Raw genomic sequence first — 13,175 nt, 5'->3', positions numbered from 1 at the left:
CTTGTGCTCCTGAAGAAACAAGGGGAAAGTGGCTGTGCTAAAACTTAAACGTACAGAAAACAGAAAACAAAACAGCTAGAAAACATAAACTGGGAAATAAGGATTCAGACGAAAAAATAATGCAGTGAAGTGTACGCTATACAATAGAGTAAAAATGCATAATCGTTATAGCCATCCTGAACGTCTCAGGTTTGATTCTTGGCAAAGCTAAATATCTGAGCAGTTTTTTCTTTATTTTAGCAGAAAAGTGAATCTGAACCAAATCAGAGTTCTGTGTCCATTGAACCCTCTCAATGGTTGTAGTCTTGCAACTAACTCACGGAACCACGAAATTTCGCGGAACTTTCACCGATATTATAAACTGTAATTCAAAACACACGAATACTGTAGCAAATAACTCAGCTATACAGACCATCTGAAGAGAAGACAAAAATAGCTCCATTCATTCCTGAATTTACCAATTCTAACGGGACATGAACATTCCAAAGGAAGAGGGTCTGATTCTCGGTGCTAATGGAATTTGCAGTGCAATAACACTTACATATAAAAAAGTACAAGTTTTACAGTGATTGGCATTTTTAATAACCGTCCATTCACCATGATCTGATGGTGGTAAGAAGACGGAACCAAATTGACGGAACCAAAATTATGGGACCGGAACCACATATCTGCACATATCTTAAATCACCGAAATATCTCTCTTCTTGTATCTCTCTCGTCTCTCACCATTCATACTCTCTCTGATCTGCGGCGGCTGGAGCACCGAGGGCGGCGGAGGCGGATGTGATCGAGAGTGGCGAGGAGGAGACGGGGTGGCGTCTCTCCCCAACAATCCCTGGGCAGCGGCGGCTGGAGCTTCAAGGGCAATGGTGGCTGGAGCACCGAGGGCGGCCTAGGCGGATGGAATCAAAGACGGCAAGGGGGAGATGGGGCGGCGTCTCTTAATCTGCAGTATGATTTTTCTAACTGGATTGAGAGAGCTGATTGATTAATCCGTAGATTGAGGTTTGGCTTTGGGTTAATCTGCAGTAGGATGGTCAAAACTTGCTTGACGGTAATGCTATCTAGGTTTCTGGACTACAACTACAACTACTAGCTGTGTTGGTTGTGTAATGTTATCTAGGTTTTGGACTTCAGTTTTTTGTACGCCATAAACATTGCCTATTGTGGTGGTCACAAGTTTCTTGTTCATTTTAGTAGTGTTGACTGCTGTTGGAGCCTATTTTTTTATCATACTACTTCTAAATTTACTGTGAGCAAGTTTCATGTTCATTTGTACGTGATTATTTAGATAGTATCTTCGGAAGATTTTATATTTGTTTCTAAATGAACTTTGTTGTTACGACTTTATTCCTTTGCTTTTGTTTCTCTGCTTCATTAACTGCATGTCGTCTTATAGTTAGCATGAATAGACAACTCTATTTCTTTGCATTTTTTTCAAATAAAATCACAAGTCTTCTAACCTCCAGTAGAAACCTTCTGGAGTAGACCAGCATCTCTATTTATCCGCTTGTGGAATTTACTTGTTGTTTTAGGTAAGCAATGTTGTCGCAGTTAGTTGCAAGATATAGAGTACTTGCTAAACATGAGGCAACCCTACCCCTTCTCAATTAATTGTTCAGATATTTGTGATGGTTCTGCTGCTAGATCGTTTCACCTAGCTAACACATTCTATTTACCATTGTTTTCAGGGGTATGGGACACTCCTGATGGAAGAAGCAGAAAGAATTGCTCGTAAAGAGCATCAAGAAACTGGTTGTCACATCAGGATCAGGAGTTGGGAACCGCCACTACTACTGCAAGCTGGGTTACCAGCTGGAGGGACCTTACATGCTCAAATGCCTGACTTAATTTAGTTCAATATCCAATGGTGCTTGTATTGCAAATACACAAATCAGTGTACTCATGCTGTCAGTGTAATGTATCTGTAACATTGTTAGTTTTTGTGTGTGTGTTTGACTTAGTATGGATTAATATGTCAGCACATTATATCTCCTAGTAGAATTGGAATTATGTCATCTATGCAATGAAGCTGGTTTACAAGATAGCCTCTTTAGAACTCCTATCCAAAAATGAACTATTTAGAACACACATGGTGACTTATTTATTTAAAAAGAAGGGATGCCCATTTGTTTCACATTGCATCGTAGGTTGTTGTACCTAGTGAAATGGTGAATCCTGAAACCCTCTATGTTGTGGGTATACTTTATGGGTATATCAACGACATGGCCTGGATCCGGCAAACCCGGGTGGCCCACAGATGATGATGATGGCATGTGGCCCATCGGGCGGCCCAGTTGTTGTAGATCATAAAGGATGAAGTCCAGCCCAGGAGCAAGGAGCCTATATAAAGATAAGTCAAAACCAATTTGATAGTCGGAACATGGACTAATGGCATGATAGGACGAAAACCAACCTTGGGCTTCCGCCATCTGTTTCTTCAGTTATGCATTCTCTAGCTTAACAGTCCGGATTGGCTCCGCCTGACCCAAGGTTACGCGACATTGCAGGGCGATATTCTTATGTAGCTCATAATGCAACGCCTGCTGTTCCTGTAAATAGAAACAGAGCAGGAGTAAAATTCCGGTTACGCTATGCAACAGTGGATCCTTTCGAAGCATTATTGCCGGAATTTTTTTCCGCCATAACGCTTGGGGGCTACTAAGACACTTTAAAATCTTCTTCAGTCTGAGTTTCTCTCTAAGTATTTAGGTGCTAACTATTGACTAGTTTCCACCTACATACTTGGGGGCTACTGGGAAGTACCTTGTGCTTGCAGAGGAGCTGGTCGCAGAACCATACATTCTTTCTTACTTTCTTAGTTTCTTATAACTGGATACAATTGTTTTATCTCTCGGCAGATAAAACTGACTGAAGGATGTCATTGCCTCATGAATTTTGTAAGTCTAGGACGTCTTTAAAGTGTGTGAATGATTGAATGGTTCTATAGTTAATTAGCAAGGATGTAATAATTCAGACTAAGTATTACTAGTTAAAAGTTACAATGTATGAAATGGCACAACATATCTTTCTAAACATTTCATGGAGGATAATACGATGCTCTAGTCATTCTGCAATATTTTCACTTGTTCAAAGGATGGATTGATATCTTGGCTCTCATAATTAAAATTTGGTTGTCCTATCCAGGTCCCAATAACTTCCGTCGACACGGTCTTCGGATTTCAAAGCTCGATGGATACGTAATTGTTAGATATTTGAAAGGCCTCGTGTTTCGGTTGCTCACAACATAGTGGAAAGGACAAGACACGTATATGAATGACAGATATAGGACGAACTCTGTTATAGTGACTTTTCTCAAGTTTTTTCACTTTAAGTTGCACAAAATGTGCCAACGTTTCTGGATTTACAGTTCAAGTATGTAATATGAGCATCTTGATGAACCGTGGCTGCTGCAACATGTATGTTGGCATACAACAATGTTTTGTTGCAATAGTTTTGTCGTATGTTCTTTTAATCTCTGCTTCAGCTACTTTGTCCAAGTGAATTATATTGCGTGGGACAGCGTACAACATTTTCAACAGATCCAGAACAAATAGTAAATAAAATGGTTCAAGTGAAGAGACGCCCATGACACCCTTATGTTGGTCCAAGGTAGAAATTTAGAGAAGTAGGACAAACAAAGGATGATCGATCTTCCAAATCCCTCAACCAATATTACATCGAAGTGTAAACTTCCAGCAAGCATAACCACACATGATCAGGTCATCACGAAAATGTGAGATTTGTTCGAGGTCCAAATCCCTCGATCTATATCACATCAAACTGACAGAGCAAATCTTGCTAGGAACCTAACACGAGTTCAGAAATAACAACTACAGATTATCTTTTGGTGAAACGAAACCAAAAAGAAAAGAAACTGCAATAACTTTTGCGCCATCATCTTCAAAGGACCGATGCACATCGATCAGGCCTCGTTCGTCTTGTTCTCCCAGACCGGTGATATAGCTGCACAGTGCAGCCATTGAGCTGCTGTGTCGGCCTGTTGTTGCGCATGTAGCCTTCGTCCAGGGCGGCGGCCTGCTCTATGTCATCTCCCTCACCTGCAACAGGTTCCAGACATGGATGTTGAATTTAGAGAACATGTTTTGATTCGGTAGTGAGTACTATTTCCTTGTGGTCAAGGAACTGACAGAGATACCTGTCTGAGGATGTTTCAGATGATGTTCTCGATGCACGGTGGTGTGGTCAGCGATCCAACGTATCGGTATTACACGTGTGTGTACCGCTGCAACGACTACGTGCTCACCACTACGGCGGGAATTAGGAACCTTTCTCTGCACGGCAGGCCTCCACATAGAGCTTGGATAGCTTGTCATGTCTCTGCCATCCATGAACAGAGGAAACAATTACACACAAAATTCAAAAAATATAAGTAGTAGATATTCAGTTCCTAATTCTACTTAGGAATCAAAGTCTTTATAAAGAAGTAGAAAACTAAAAGTGGGTACTAAAAGCATCAGGTTCAGTCCAGTTCGGTATACTAAAATATCTGAATATGGATCACAAATTAGATGTATAAGTTCATATTATCAATTAGCCTACAAAGAATTTCACCAATCAAACACTGATATATTCAACTTGTCAATCGCAGAGAAAACATGCACCTTTCAGGCTAATATAACTGTTACTAAAGACAGCAATACACAGATATTATTACAAAAGAGGCTCAAGAAAAGATGTCATGTGGTACACTTTCTGTAATATGTGAGTCATTTTTTTAAACATAAGGCCCTTGGCCCGGCTTTATATATGAAGCCCTCATGGCGAACAGTAGAGTCGATACAATATGTGAGTCATTCGTGCTAAACTAAGCAACATTCACAGTTCACAATGATAACGGTAATGATAATTAAATGATGAGCAAATCTGGTTATGCTCATGGTATATATGATTAGCATAGTCTGTAGATTGTAACAGAGTTCAGATAAAAACCTGACGGATGATGCATGACTCATGGCATAAACTAGTTTTACACGCCTGATGGATGACGCTGTCTCCGATCCCGATGTGGTGGCTGGCGGCTCCGATCCAGGCGGTGAAGAGAGCGATGGCGCAGCAGACTTGGCCGAGGAGGAGAATTCCTCGGTTAGGCGTCGTCGCGTCGACCGAGATCTGGCACATGAGGAGGGGGCGGCGTCTGAGCTGGCTGCACTGGGAGGATCGAAGAACTCCGGCTGCTGGGAGGCATGGGGTGGTCTTCATGAGGCAGGCCTTCGAAGGGGAGGGCCACGCCGCGGTGGCTGCCGGCTGCGACGGAGGGAGGGGCCACGGTGGTGCCGGCTGCGACGGAGGGAGGGGGCGGCCGCGGCTCGCGTCTGCGATTGGGATAGCAGAACATGATTGATAATCTCTTTTTTTTTCCTGAATTTTTTCCAGACTATGATTTCATGAGTTGACCTTCAAAACGTCCATTTAGAGTTGTTGAAGTATTATAGAAGGTACACACCGATTTAATCAACGGCTACGAAAAATTATTTTAGACGGAACCCAGATTCAATTAGACGGAGCTAAAGTTCCGTGCCAATCACCGTAAAAAAGCTCATAAAAAAGATCTGCTAATTAAGTCTCCCTAGTGTTTTCAATAAATCGGTAAAATTGCAGACCATCTCCCCGTATTCACCTCCAGATAAGCAACTAACAATATTACTGGAGCTACACAGATAATAATAAAAACTCGCACACAGATAATAAAACAAAATAAACTCGCAGAGATGATTCTAATTAAGTCAAAAGGCTATACATGCATGATTAAAGATACACAAAATCTTTCGATTATCGAACGGTTTTGTGTAGGTTCATGGCAAGTTGCTGACATGCATATGGGGTCTAGTAGGTTGCCGTTAGTTTTGTGTAGGTTGACGGCCAACAGCTCACGTATGGGCTTTAAAATGTTACCGGCAGCCAGGTTAAGACTCAGGTCAAATCACCTGACAGATGGGTCCCTATGTTTACCATGAGTTATTTTGTAGGTTCACTTGTGGGCGGAGCTACATGGGGACATGGGTGTACAAATGTACACCCATTACTTTTAAGAGAAAAGCTTGAATGGATGTGTATAATCAGATATATAAAGTAATCTACATCAAATAAATTAGAAAGTATGACTAAACTATGTTTTTTTAGACAAGTGTGTACATCCATTATTTAGATGCTCCCTCCGTCCATGGGTTCACTGCAAAACAATGGGTCTCCTTTTCAACGTCAGTAATTTGGATGCTCATGGCAAAAAAATGACATCCCGCCCCCATTCGCTAGAACGCAGTTACCGTCCCGCGGCAGTCTATTTTCCAGTTTTTTGCCAACATCAAATGTTTGTTGTGAGTTTTCTGTTCACTCTCGGCAAACTGTTTTGCCGTGAGCAGACCATTAGACTTGTTGGAACAGATCTTTACCGATAGGAATTTGCCGCCATCGTTCGCCGTGATCAAACCCACGGCAACGTATTTGCCGTGAGGATAGTGCCTATCGCCGTGTTTTTCAGCACACGGCAAACTCTAGATCTACTAGGTGATAGGCCTTTAAAAGATCGATACCCTACTTTACATAATATTGTTAATCATCCAAACCTGACAGTAGCACATGTTATAGGTTTGACTCCTCTAAACATAGGTTTCAGGCGATCTTATCGATGAATAGTGGGATCGATGGGTACACCTTGTTTTACGCCTTATGAGGGTTCAACTATCGGATCAGCCAGATGTTTTTAGGTGGGCTCTTACAACCTCAGGTGTTTTTACTGTAAAGTCTATGTACTCAGATTTGCTTGATGACCACACCCCATATCTTAAAAAATACATTTGGAAAATCAAAGTACATCTTAAAATCAGAATTTTTATGGGGATTTTTGCATAAAGGAGTGATTCTAACTAAGGACAATCTACTTAAACGCAACTGTAATGAGTTTAGAACCCTCGGTTTATTGCGGATGCATCTAAATCATATATGTACTGCTCTACAAGGGTACGAGGAAGGACTTGTAAAGGGCCCCACATGGAAACTTAATGGCTTCTTTGGGTTTTGGGATTTGGGGGGGGGGGGGATTGCATGTTGGAACATACACACCTTGGATGAGTTTTTAAGCAATTGTACATTGACGTGCACTGCACGTGCAAGCTTACTAGTATTTAAAAAAAATACATTTGAAAAATCAAAGTACCTCTTAAAATCAGAATTTTTATGGGGGTTTTTGCATAAAGGAGTGATTCTAACTAAGGACAATCTACTTAAACGCAACTGTAATGGTTGTTCAAAATGTTGTTTTTGTGATCAAAATGAGACCATACAACACCTTTTTTTTTTCTCTTGCCCGTTTGCAAAATTTCTTTGTAGGATTAATTATATGACTTTTATCATCCCCACCCTCTAATATTACAAACGTATTTGGTAATTAGTTAAATGGTGTTACCAAAAAAGACAAAGGTCTCGTTCGAGTTGGTGTATATGTGCTCTTCTCTGGGCTATATGGATTGTGCATAATAATTTTATTTTTTAACAAGAAGAGTTACCCATCCTTTCTGCAGGTTATTTGTTTGGTTACCCACTGGATTCATACATGGTCCTATCTCCAGCCAGCGGGACAACGTCAGGACATGGATACCGGGTGCAACCACTTGGCGACGGCCGCTTGGGATTTCTACGGCCGGTGCGGTTGGCGGTCTGGCGTATCACCTCATGATGCCTAGATTACCCTTAGTTCTTTTGTTTGGATAGCTTATCCATGTTGAAACATTGCGTGATCCGTGAGTTTGTAATAATCAGAATGCTGTCATAATTTCATACTTTTTGGCATTTCGAAAAAAATAAGAAGCACATCAAAATAGCACATCACATAATATAAAGCGCATAGAGTTGTGGAGGCCGGAGCCTGGAGGGCGCATAGGGCAGCTGGACTTCCAAAGCCCGGAGGGCGGCAGAGACGGACACAGTCGTTGCTCGCAGAAGAGGAAGACGAGTCGACGAGACGAGACGGTTGTGCTCGGTTTGTTGTTCGCATGGACGCATGTCAAAGACTCAAAGTTCGGCCAGATATTTAGGGTGCCTAACTTTTTCTCAACATTTCTGGGTTGTGAAGGGTTATCGCAACCACAATCATATTCCGAGCTTCAATTGAATAATGGGCATCTTGTGGGGAATCTTCCACTTCATTTTTCTCACGGCGAAGTTTCTCTCAATCACATTACACTTTTGTGAGTGTATTTTGTTAAATTTCTCTTTTGGTGTTCTTGGTGCTACACTTCTATGAAAATCAGGAACATGGTACCTCTCTCCCTTGTAAGGTTGCATAACAGCTGATGTCTTCATCTTCTTGTTCTTGCCATGCACATACATGCCAATTCTCTTCCCTTTTTGTTTCTCCTCTATTTGGGTCTCATCCTGATCAACATCTTGTATATCATCCACATTAAAAAAAAAGTTGCACTGCTGGTATGGGGGATGGAGCCTGAAGTAGGATTCTAGTGATCAGTACCATCATTTTGATATCCTCAAATATGATGTTCAAGTTCTTATTTCGAAGTCCACACTTTTGGATCTTGCCGCAACCAGGGATGTCCTAAAATACAACAAAGATGAGAAGAATTACCATCTCTACTCATGGAACAGATGCTTTATTGATATGAAAAACAGAAAAAATAGAACTCACTTTCTTTGCCTTCTTCCACCACTCGGCATCTTGTTTGACAATGCTTCTCTCGCTATCCCACCCATCACCAGTCTCCTTCAGCTTTACTTTTTAAAAATTGGTGTAATCTTTCTTAAGTTTATTCCATGTGTACTTTAGTTGGATCCTAGTGTATTCCAAAACTGTTCTAGTTTTGAAACCCTTTGCAACATCTTCAAAAGCTTTTTGCATCAAGTGTGTGTTTGGTTGATTGCCAACACGTACTGGTTGGACAATTCTGTCAAGATCCGTGTATTATCCACACTCAATTCAGCAGACATTCTTCAAGAAAATTATACATGAATTGCAAGTAGTACAAATGAACACATATGGATGGAAGAGTAGAGAACAACGACCTGTAATAATGTTCCTAGTTAAACGTACATTAGCAGATAATCACACAACTTCAGAACTAGAGAATTGAACAGTGTATGTACTAAAAATCACTCAACTTCAGGACTAGATTAGCATCAAAAAGTATACACATGTACCCGATTGAACAGACAGTTCAATTACAAAAGAAAGAAGAAACGAGAGGTGCAATGCTCTAGCAATCAACTTGCAATTTACCAGCACGTGTGCGTGTGCTACCAGCAAGAAACGACCAACCTGCTCGATTGCTAGGAACATACATGTGCACTTGCACGTGTAGCCGGAACAGCTCAGAATATGGCTTCACATCAGCGACATGTAGCACTATTTAAATTCACACGATTAATAAAAACATATGAGCAAGCTATCGTCCACAAATCATCATCCTATCATCATGCCTTGGGTAATAGAAACCACCAGATCTAGACATGCAAGCGAGAAGGATGTAGATACTGAATCAAAGATAGGAGAGCAAGTGGTGTTTTTAAGACTATAAGGTAGTATCCGCAGTGCAATTTCAAGCAAGTTAAATAATGGAGCACATGTTTTACTGCAGCTCCAAGGAGCCTGTGTTTCATTACAAGATAATACATTCACCCACTTAAGAATGCAAAGAACAAGGGAAGTTTTTAAGCTTACTGACAAAGCCAACAACAATACAAGGAAACAAACACTTTTTACCAAACTAACTACAGAATAGTGATATAATTCTTCATAAGATCCGCGTCACATCCAAGTTGGTAATATTTATTTTGAAGAGACTCGTATCCCTCCCTTAAGCTATTCAGCAGTGTGTGTTTCAATGTACCGCATCACGTGGGCACCCTTTCTGCGAACATAGATTTGTCAGTGCTATTCCAAAAAACAGATGAAGTTATATTATCTAAAATTGCCAATTAGGTAGTAAGTTTTCTAAGCATAACTAATTCTAACACTCAAGAAGATGTGGAAATAAAAGTTTGTTGCGGAACACATAAAACATCACGTATAACTTCAATATAATTGGCCATTCAGTACTTTGGTTTTTCCCACTGACAAATATAAGACTTTTTTTTTTGACAAATATAAGACTTGTTCCAAATAACAAAAGAAACTGATATAGATATACCTCGTGGATTGTAAAAACTCATGTAGGGAAACAAAGCACGCCATTCTTCTTTTTTCCACGTCTTCTTCCATTGCAGTGACTTGAGTTTAATCTCGTAGACGCCAAGGTCCATGGTCACGAAAATGATATCACTACCCTCCACGGATCCCGTCAGCTGAAGTGTTTTCTTTATATTTTGATTGGGAAAAAGTTCCTTGAGATTGACAACTTTTTGCCGAGTCCATGTTAAAACTGTGTCAGGCCCCATCTGCCTTGACCATATGTTGAGGGTTAACCCGTCCAAGTGGGCTAACCCCAAACTACCATCTTCCATCGATATAATGATAGCATCATCGGCTCGGTGAGTCTCCTGGGATGGCGGGTCAATCATTGATAGGCAATTAGATCCCAAGTCATACTTGAGAATAGTTATGTAGTTGCCATCCTCGTTGTCGCCAACGCCATGGTCATGGTCATCGTCGTCATCATCATCATCATCATCATCATTATCATTGTCGTTGTTGTTGTCGTCATCATCATCATTGTCATCGTCCTCATAATCATCTTCATCGTCATAATAATCATCATCATTGTCGTCATCTTCCTCATCGTCCTCATCGTCATCATCATCATCGTCCTCATTGCCATCCTCATCGTCATCATACGCAACAATGAAATAAAGTGCATCTTCAATAAAGACAGAGGGCCTGTCGAAAATGTATGCACTCTCACCCTCAAGATCAAGACCAGGGCATGGCTTGCTCCACTCACCCACCCCAGGCAGGGACATGTGCGCGTATGCAATACAACCATCGCCCTCATTTCTGAGGCCAACTAAGATGACCCGAAAGGGGCCGTCGTGACACGCGCGGTGGTTGCAGCCGCTCACGGCACATATCACCGCTCCATGTACGCTAGCGTAATCTTCAGGGGCGCGCAGCCAACTCTGGCAGCCCGTCATGGGGTCCCAGACGATGAATTGTAGGGGTATCGAATCCATATTGCAAAGCAGAACACGACCATGGCGGCAGTCCAACACCACTGAGCCGTATACCCAGTGCTCATCGCCGGGAATTCGTGGGGCGAAGTTCGTGGTGGCGATGAAGGGCAGGAGGGTGTCTTCCTCCCGTGGTTCGGAGTACCTGGGCCAGTGGTAGAGGAAACCCAGCATGGGGGGAGATCCATGAAACTCGCGGTAGCGGTCATTGAAGCGACGGCCGGTGAGCAGGCTGAGCCACGGCTTGCTGGCGAGGGAGGCGCGCACGAGAGACGCCGGCTCGGTCGGCGGGAGGCGGAGGAAGATCTCCTCGACGAGCTCTTCGGGCAGTGCTCGTGGTGTTGCCGGCGGCGGCATGGTCGGTGGAGGCGGCGAGGGTTTCTGGAGAATAGTTTGAGTCGGTTGTGTACTGCGTTCGCGTCCGTTGTTGGGTATGCCCCAAGGCAGCCGTTGCTTTTGGCAGTTACCCTGGCTAATTAATTGGCGCATTTTTGGTAATGAAGTTCAAATTGCGAAATTATCGTATCCATGGCCGGATTTGTTGGATGAATCTTCTCCGCTTCTAGAAACTCTCCTTGATCTACGTCAGGCTAATTTTTCAGACGATGCAGTCATGCATGCAGCGAGCATATATTTTTTGCCAGATATTGGACCCTCTCTCATCTCAAGTTGCCTGTTCTCTATACCTTGGGCCTGGATCACTCTGTCATCAGCAGGGGCCTTCTTGTGTTATAGGGCTAAGATGCAGATTTTGTACCACGTTTTGGGCCACATATATCCAAAAAGATCGCCCCGAATATGTCTAGCCCAGATTAGGAAGTCGAGTTTCTTTACAAGGGGACTCGTTGCCATCTTCTTCGGGTAGGACTAGGTGAAGGCCGACCTTCCCAGAGGGAAGATCCGTACCCGAGCAATGCTGGCGTGAAGACACGTGGCATTCAGATCGAGCCCGCCGCGACGCGCGGGGCGGAAGTGCTAACCTCCAGCGACGCCGAACGAGTACGCCGGGACGCGCGAACGAGTACGCCGCGGGACGCGCGGGACGGAACGACGCGCGAACGAGTACATCCAAGTACACGAAGATCCAACACACATGTACCTCCAGCCGGAAAAACCATGCAAACCAGCTCATGCAGCACGTACACGTACCGTTAACACACACGCATGCATACTCAAAGTCTAGCAACTTAGTCCAATGTAAGTCTAAACAACGTAAGGTACAGGTACGTCTTAGTTAAAACCTGAGTACATACACAATACAAGTAGTTTCATACAGATCACCGGTGCTGCGGAGGACGAGTACAACTTACTAAACACACAAATACAGCTACATACACGAGAGGTACAGTCGCGCCAATGAGACAGGTACAGTCGTGTGCACGAGCGAGTACAGGTACAATCGCCCACACGAGACAGGTACAGTCACGCTCACGAGCAGGTACAGTCGCGCATACGGGTAAGTACAGTCGCCCGCACGAGTAAGTACAGCTACAGTCGTGCACACGAGCGAGTACAGTTGCGCACACGAGCGAGTACATGTACAGAAATACAGTGACGCACACGAGCAACTACAGGTACAGAAGTACAGTTGCGCACATGAGGAAGTACTCGTACAGAAGCACAGGTACAGTAACGCACAAGAGTAAGTACAGTCACTGAGTAAAGGGAAAACTGCATCAAATACACAAAAACAGAAGTACTTATCAGTTGAAGCACGAGTACAGTTAGGTACACACCACGAGTACAACCATACTGGTATTGGAAGTACGGAAAAAAAGTATGTCGAAACCTATCAACATGGGATCTAGTTTTGAAGATCTCGACGCGAGGATCTCAAAAGTGAAAACGGTTCGTAATTTGGACTTACGGTTCTCAAGATATTTCATTTTGAAAAAACGAATCTAGAAAATAAAGGGAAAAGCTGATACAACGCAGCCCCCCTCTGTCTTCTCTCTCCTCCCACATCCACACATTGCTTCCCCTTGCGACACGTGGCGAGCAGGGAGACCACTTCCCAGGGATTTTACGCTCCACAGCGC

The 13,175-nt window shown here is 42.9% G+C and overlaps 1 long non-coding RNA gene across 1 annotated transcript; it reads right to left on the bottom strand.

Annotated features, from left to right (window-relative positions):
* Positions 1 to 4,046: 4,046 nt before the first annotated feature.
* Positions 4,047 to 5,270, bottom strand: LOC124675595. Its single transcript, XR_006993346.1, has 3 exons — positions 4,954 to 5,270; positions 4,160 to 4,341; positions 4,047 to 4,061 (listed from the first exon to the last, which is right to left on the bottom strand). It is a non-coding gene; the product is annotated as an uncharacterized LOC124675595 (long non-coding RNA).
* Positions 5,271 to 13,175: the final 7,905 nt, after the last annotated feature.

The sequence above is a fragment of the Lolium rigidum genome, chromosome 1, assembly GCF_022539505.1.
Source record: "Lolium rigidum isolate FL_2022 chromosome 1, APGP_CSIRO_Lrig_0.1, whole genome shotgun sequence".
Classification (NCBI taxonomy): domain Eukaryota; kingdom Viridiplantae; phylum Streptophyta; class Magnoliopsida; order Poales; family Poaceae; genus Lolium; species Lolium rigidum.
The sequence above is the reverse complement of the archived record's forward strand: the minus strand, read 5'-3'. Positions and strand labels throughout refer to the sequence as shown.